General features: G+C 39.8%; 1 pseudogene; it reads left to right on the forward strand.

The window, feature by feature from the left end:
* Window positions 1-7,053: 7,053 nt before the first annotated feature.
* Window positions 7,054-7,370, forward strand: LOC100567050 (large ribosomal subunit protein eL36-like; annotated as a pseudogene).
* Window positions 7,371-7,905: the final 535 nt, after the last annotated feature.

The following is a 7,905-nucleotide window of genomic DNA, read 5'->3' on the forward strand; positions in this document are numbered from 1 at the left end:
TACATCAGGTTCATCAAGTCATGCTTATGTAACTTGATTTTAATTTATGGGTTTTATTGCTAGTAGTTTTCTGAGATTATGATTTGATTGAACGTCTGTTGAATGTCTGTAAAGTATCTGTTAGTTTGTAAATGGACTCTAATGGATTACACTGCTTGAATCTCCCTTCTTGTGGCTGTTCACCTTTGCATGGTGTAGTAGACAAGCTGCATCTTGCTGTGATTGCAAACAACCCCTGCTATAATAACCATATGTCAAAGGCTATTGCGTAAAAATGCTCTCAGAATGTTTTTGCAGGGGGTGAGGGAAATCAAGAGTATTGATGGATTTCAGCATCTAGAGGTATACCAGATTTGTTGGTCTCCAGCTTTTCTTTTTTATGCAATATATTTAATATGTAAAAAGGATTAATATGCTTTGATCATTGTAAGAATCAAATTTATGTAAAGCACAACTTCATTCTACCTCTTTGTATAGCAATCTGTAATTTTTTAAAAATAGGACTACACTAAACCTGACCCCAACCTGGCTCACTGTGAATTAATTGTTGGCTCCCCCCACAACACACAGTGGCACTTGGTGAGTATTGCAGGTTTTTAAAGATTTAAAACCACACTGCCCCAGTTTGGGGAAAGTTGGGGGATACTCTGAAGTAAGAAAATTCTGCTAGAAATTCTGGGGTGTGCCAGGGTTTCAGGGCAGTCTGGACACCAGGATTGGGTGCCATTTGGCCTGATCCACTGTCAAGACTGAACACTGGCACCGTCACCCTTTCCCTGGGCTTATCAGCCCCCCCTCCTTTTTGCTGGTTGTGAAAGCACCCTATTCTGACATTAGCAGAGGCACCTGCTACAGCCTAGAACTTAGATGGAGCACTTTGGCTGGCAAGGAGTGGCAACTATAGCAACACATAGGAGGTGACGGTCCAGTGAGATGGATGAGCCCTGGGCTGTGTGGACAATGGCCCCAGATTTGGCATGTAAGTGCTAAATCTGGGGTTGCTCTGAGGGGCAGGTTTACAGTAGGCTAGCCTGCCTAGTGTAGGTGTGTCTCTGATGTCTATTTCATTGGGGGGGAAACTTTTTTCACTATTTAAAAATTTTTCATTAAATTTGGGGTTTTGCAACAATTTTCCCCAATATATGGTATTTTTGTATGCTAGTTTCCCTACACTGTATATTATTGTACCTTTTTTAAAAAAAAAGGTAGAAAAACAATATCACAAATTCTGTATTCAGGGCCATGAAGCAAAACAAAATTAAATCCTAAATCCACAAAATAGTGATATATTTAGTTCATCCATTAAAATGCAAAAGTTCATAATGCAAGCTTTCAAAGCTTTATTGGCTTCACTCTGACATCATTACTTTTCTTCTCCTGCATAATTTTAACATCTTTGCTTGCTGAAGAAGATGTTTTGAAAACTTGCACTTTCAGACAGGTCTTATCATCATATTTATATGGAATTTCTTTTCTTACAATATGAATCTGTTGGTTCGTATCCTAGGGGAGTTCTACACGAGGATATTTTATCCTGAGACCAATCAGGAATGGCCCCAGGATGGTTTTTACTAGCCCCCATATCAATACAGATGTAGGAAGAAGTCTTGACCATCCAGTGGCGCCAAACCCATTTTTGGTGCTGCTGGAAAACCATGCTTATTGTACCCATCTTGTTCTTGTTGTAGAAGCAGATCCAGATATGACATGGATGATGGTCATTGTCTGGAGTGATGACAGCCAGAGCAATGCAGGAGTGGGAAGGGGGAAAGGAGGAATTGCCCTTTCTTTTCCTCTCTCCCTTTTCCGATTGCCCTTGCATCCCAGCCAACATCACTATAGGTAACAAATGCCAACCACCAACCATGTCATGCCTGGAGGCCACCACTGTAATAAGAACTGAAGGGGGATGATAAGTGTCATCCCATGTTCCTGAACCACCAGAGCTCCATGGATTACAGACCATGTAAATAGTTGTGTCCGGTTCCATCTCAGAATCCACATAACTATTTACATGGGAACAACAGCATGGTTTGCTCTGGATTCTTGTGGAAATTTCAGAGTAACCCACAATTTTTGTTGACACAGTTCAAGATCATGTTAGCTGGTCTTGGTCTGCAGTAACCCCAATCAGCCCTGTATGCCATGAAGTCACACTGAGGTGATTCACTCACCTCCTTTTGGGATAAAGGATCCATGTAGTTTCTGGAGCAGTAGAAAACAACCTGTCTCTTCTATATAACATTTCTTCAAAAATTGGAGAATGGCTGCATATCACTTTTGGATTTTCTCTTCCTCAAATTGAACATATCCAGCTCTCTAAGCTATTTCTTTTAGAGCTTCATTTCCAGGTCTTTCATCATGAAGATCATGAAAATCATATTTAGAATTCTTCCTCCTTTTCATCTTTTTCCTCACATCCCCCCTCATGCACAAAAAATAGATGTAATATGCAGTACTATTGCAGTCTTTCTACTTCTGACCCAGGAATAGTCTTACTGTTTTCAACAAACCTGCTCTGAAGGTAAGTTGGTCAAGGACTGACTCCTTAAGTTGTGAAAGGGGGTAACCTCTGGGTCACATATTGAGCAAAAAGCTCTTGATGTGCTTAAAGTGCGGCTGTTTTTATTATAATTAAGGTATTACAGTATAAACAGAGAAATGTATTTCGAGGACTCACTGTAAGTAATTGCTGCTGTTATAAGCACTTGTTTCACACCCACCAATTACAGTCTCGGGGTTATTAGAATTCCTTTCAGAATGGCTTTGAATAAGGAGCATTCCAACACCTGGCAACAGCTTCTCACCTTAAAGCCCCTTCTTTATGCTATTTGGGGTTCAGTAAGCAGGGTGTTGCCCACTTTAAAAACTCTCAGTCAATTAAATTTCTGAGTTTTAGTTAACTAATTGAGTGATTAAATCTGTCAAATGTGGCTAGGAGAAAAATAGCAATTCTAAAAAAAAAATCAACTTTACTCTTCTATTAAATAATGCATGCACAGGGCCGACATTGTCCAGCTGAAGCAGAAGAGCAAAATTTGGGTTGGCCCTGTCACTAGATGAAGTGGGACAATTGCCTCAGTTAGAAAATATGTGGTATCATCAAAAGGCATAAAATGAATAGTTAATTAATTTTTCCTTGTATGTTCACTTTCGGGTGAAAATGTCAATAATCCTTTCTTACATTTTTAGGGCCGGGCTGTGGCGCAGCTGGTTAGTAGCCAGCTGCAATAAATCACTACTGACCTAGAGGTCATGAGTTCGAAGCCAGCCCAGGTTGGCTTGAGTGCCCAACCATTAAAATAGCCCAGCTCATTGTTGACCTAAGCAACCTTAAAGATAGTTGCATCTATCAAGTAGAAAATGTAGGTACTGCTTATGCGGGGAGGCTAATTTAACTAATATACAACATAATAAAATCATCCAGCAGCGTGTAGAAAGGAATGAAGAAGTAATCCATCAAGGACTTGGTGTCACAGTGGATGATGAAGCAGCAGCTCCCCCTGTGGCCGAAATCAAGCATATTCTCATGAAGCCGGAAGCTGAAAAATGTTAAATTGCTTCTGTGTCTTTGTCTCTATATGTTGTATGGCATTGAATGTTTGCCATGTATATATATACATTGTGGTCCGCCCTGAGTCCCCTTCACAGTGAGAAGGGTGGAATATAAATACTGTAAATAAATAAATAAATATTTGATTACATGCAAGAATGAATAATTTCACATTTTTGCCCTGCTGGATGAAATTTCAGATTTTTAAAACGGGTCCTGATCGGGAGAAATTATAATGAATTGTATGATAGCTGGGAATTAAATTCCAACTAATATTGATTGCTGCAAACCAACAATCCACATACTGATGGAGTGTGTGTGTGTCTTGGAGTTTTTGTCCTGAAAGTTGACTTTCCCAAGCTCTTTGAGAACATACACTTTTCTGAATGGGAAGTTACGGAAGATTGATTGAAAAGGTGACAACTCTGAGCATCCTTCAGCTTATGCTTGTACTTCCATCATTCAGTTATATTTACATAGGTACCCTCCACCATATCCCTGCCAAATCAGCAAAATTAGAGGGTGCGCATTAAGACCACACTCTTTTTCTAAAATGCCTCACAAAATGTCAGGGCCATTTATATGCTGCCAGCTTCAAGTTGGCAAGAAATAAACTTTAAAAAATAGTTAGGTACATTCATTCAGTCCATTGACTATATGATTTTTCTAAATACATCAGTTCTTACTGTTTTAAAGTGTGTTTTTTTAAAATCTTTGTTTTCTTTTCATTGTTGTTTTGTTGTCTGATTTAAAATTATTAAAAATGTACTATAATTGATTTGACATTGCCTTGAGTGCTTTTAGCAAAAAGGTAATTAACAAATTTATAACTACCCAAATAAATAAATGGCTCCCAGGTAATTTCCCAGCAGCCAGGACTGGGCCCAAAACATTCTGCTGCCTGAGGCAGAGTAACAAATGGCATATACACCCCGCCTCCAGTCACGCTATATACCACCCAAGGCAAGTCAAGCTATTTTCACATCTGAGGCAGAGAATACCACAAGTGTCTTATACTTCCTGTCAGGGGAAAAATATATTTAATAACTAATCATTAACTGCCCTTTCATAACACCCCAAAATCAATTGGGTCTCATGAAAGATAATGCCAGGTTTTAATGGTAAGACCCAACGTCTTTCAGGGACCCAACGTTGTTAGTCTTCTTCTGTGGAAATCCATAGGTCATATTCTAGGACAGATTGTTCTTGCTATCTTCTGTTATCGCATAGGAGAACACAAATGTTTTGCAGGCTATATGTTATAGGGACAATTATTTTTGCCAATGCACCAGAGACCCGCATTGCTTTTATTCCCGGTGGGTACCATTGTTCTTTTCTTTCTTGGAAACTTGCTAGTGGCCAGCATGAATCCAGAGGCCACCACTTTAAGAAGCATTGATCTAGAAATGCTTACACCCTAAATCACACTTACATGGAAAACATCCTAGAAAAATCAATTCCTAGAAAGGCTTCCTAGATATTCACCCTTCTGAATGAGTGCTCAAATTGCCAGAATAAAAACTGTAGATAGTTCCTGTGCCTTTAATGGTTGTGTAAAAGAGGTATTTTAGCAGATGTTTATTGTCACCTGTTGTCATAAATATATCCCAGCATGTCAACTCCCAATTTGCCAGGGCCCTGGTCTTCAGTGCCTTGTAAGTCTTTCGGCTGGGTGCTGCCTGGCTGAAAAGGCTATCTGTAGTCATGCAGGAAGTATAGAATTTGAAGAGACCACAATAGGTTATATATAACCCCATTTTTTTAAAAAAAAGAAAAGCATTTAAAAATGTATGTTAAAAAGGAATGAGGAAACTTTAAGAACAAAAGCTATTATCTCATTCAAAGCAGGAGCTCTCTGTTTCACTGAATGAAAGCCATATCTGAAATTTCTCCATAATGTAATTTTGCAAATACTTGCATTCTCTATAAAATATTTCAAAGCTTCACATATACATATCATCAACCTCAAGGAACACTGCCATGAAGAATCTGTCAAGTGGAGTTTCCTAGAATATTTGCATAAAACAAACCTGTTTTCTTCAAGATTTGTAAGTAGATTCTTTAATTAAAAAGGCAGGTAAATAAATACATACACTGCTGAGCAAATTTGTTATAAAAATCTTATTTTCAGACCTAACCAAAAACCCTCCTTCTGGCAATTCTCATCAATAAATTCTGAGTGATCTTTTCATTCAACACCTTTAACCAGTAATTTTTAAACACCAAGTAAATGAATCCATCTAATGAAAATCAGAAATGATTAAATGATAATGGCTTTTCACCTGCCCAACAAAGGTGTGACACAATCCTAGCCTCCCAAAGCAGATCTGAATCAAAGTAGGTGTATCTTTATTCAAAAATTTCTTTTCTATTTTTGCACTGTTAGTGTTTTATAGAGTGGAAAGCAATTAGCTTTATAACAGGGGAATAGGTTCAAACCCTGTTTAAAAGTCAATGAGTGGCTAATTGTTCTGTTGCTTGGAAATACCACCCAATCATTGCTGTTTATGAATCTTGCTGTTTCGGCGAAAGCCTACAATTTAGAACCTCTCCACCCTATGCACTGCCTTTTCTGCTGGCTCTCGCTTCACAAAGCAATATTTTGCCATTGCTGAACTTGCCGTGTAGACAATAGATTCTCAAGGATCAAAAAAGGTGGTATTGGGGTCTTCTCACTCGATTAGGAAGCATTAAACAAAATAGGATTATAGACAGGGAGGGACAACACTCAAGGAAGGCAGAAAGGGCTGGTAAAATTCATTCAGAGGCTCATTCAAAGGCTAGAGTGACACATTTCTGAATGAGATGTATTTATTAATTGCCACCGGAGACCTGGGGAATGAATGGAAGGGGGTTTAACAATGAGGCACATCCTGCCCCAATCATGGGGTGCCCCTGTTTTACTTGCATTGATATCCCACTTTTTTCCAAGGAGCACCATACGGTACATGTACAGTGTACTTTCCTCTCACTTCCTCTTCACAAAACCTTCAGAGGTAGATCAGACGGAGAGACCAACTAGCCCAATGCCATCAAGTGAGCTTAATGGCTATGTGCATACCTCAGCATGGACCTCCAAGAGTCCAGTTCATACCTCTGGCTCCTGAGTGCTATGAAGTAGTAGAGTGTGGAGGGAAAACAGTAAACACTTATCAAGGAAAGCAAAAGAAGGAAAGATTTAGCAGCACTTTAAAAGTGAAATATATCTGTCCATGTCCTCATTCCCATCTGCCCATGCACTTGATGCAGTAGACAAAAGTTTGTGAAAGCTTGTGATTAAATATATCACTTCATCTCAAAGGAGTTACCAAGTCTCTCTCCATAGTTTTCATTCTGATATTGAACAGACTGAAAACCCTATCTCCTTGATAACTCATTGACTGGGAATATGCTTTTCAATTCTCCCATGTCTTTTTCTTTAAGTTCTGCATTTCTTTCTATTCAACAAAACATAGGAAAGCTTTTCTGGTGTGGGCATCCATTGCGCGATGAGTTAAGCCATGGCGATCCACTGCCCGATGGCCGTGGGCCTCAGCAAGGGCCACAAGGTGACTAAGAATTTATCCAAGCCCCACCACTGTGACACCATGGGTGCCTGACCAAGGACACCAAGTTTTCCTGGAACATGATCCGAGAAGTATGCAGCTTCACTCCTTATGAGAGGTGGGCCATTGAGCTGCTCAAAGTCTCCAAGGACAAGTGGGCCATGAAATTCATCAAGAAAAGGGTGGGGACCCACATCTGGGCCAAAAAGAAGTGCGAATAGCTCAGCAACGTCCTGGCAGCCAATAGGAAAGCCGCAGCCAAAAAGGAGTAAACAAACCCTGTGGCTCCCTCCACCTCAAATAAAGACTATTTCCTGAAAGAAAGAAAAAAACATAGGAAAGCATGAGAACAATTAAGCTAGAATCACTGACACTGATGTTTTACTTTACCACTTGCAGTGTTGTAGCCCAGCCTCCATCTTAGCTGTCAGGTGAGCCTAAAGTTGGGTCTGTTTAGCCTGTGATTGTCCCTACACCTGCTTTGTCAGAGGACTCTGGGATTGGGGCTGAGGCACAGCCAGAGTTTGTCACAGTGGATTCTGGGACCAAAGACATAATGGTTGCGAGTAGGCAGTTTGAACTACATTCCTCAAAGCAGTTAAGGTTGGATCTTCTGGTGCCAGATGGACTTTCTAGTTTGGATTCTGGAAGTGATAAGAAGGATAGGTCTAATGAGCTTCAGAAGAAAGGCGATAACTCAACAGAGGAAAGAAAGGGAGTATGTCAGAAGGAGTAAATGGTTGCTTTTGAAATGAAATAATGAGCAGACTTCTCATGGGAAGGGACCTTGAATTTCCCTTAAGAAGG

The sequence above is a fragment of the Anolis carolinensis genome, chromosome 1, assembly GCF_035594765.1.
Source record: "Anolis carolinensis isolate JA03-04 chromosome 1, rAnoCar3.1.pri, whole genome shotgun sequence".
Classification (NCBI taxonomy): Eukaryota; Metazoa; Chordata; class Lepidosauria; order Squamata; family Dactyloidae; genus Anolis; species Anolis carolinensis.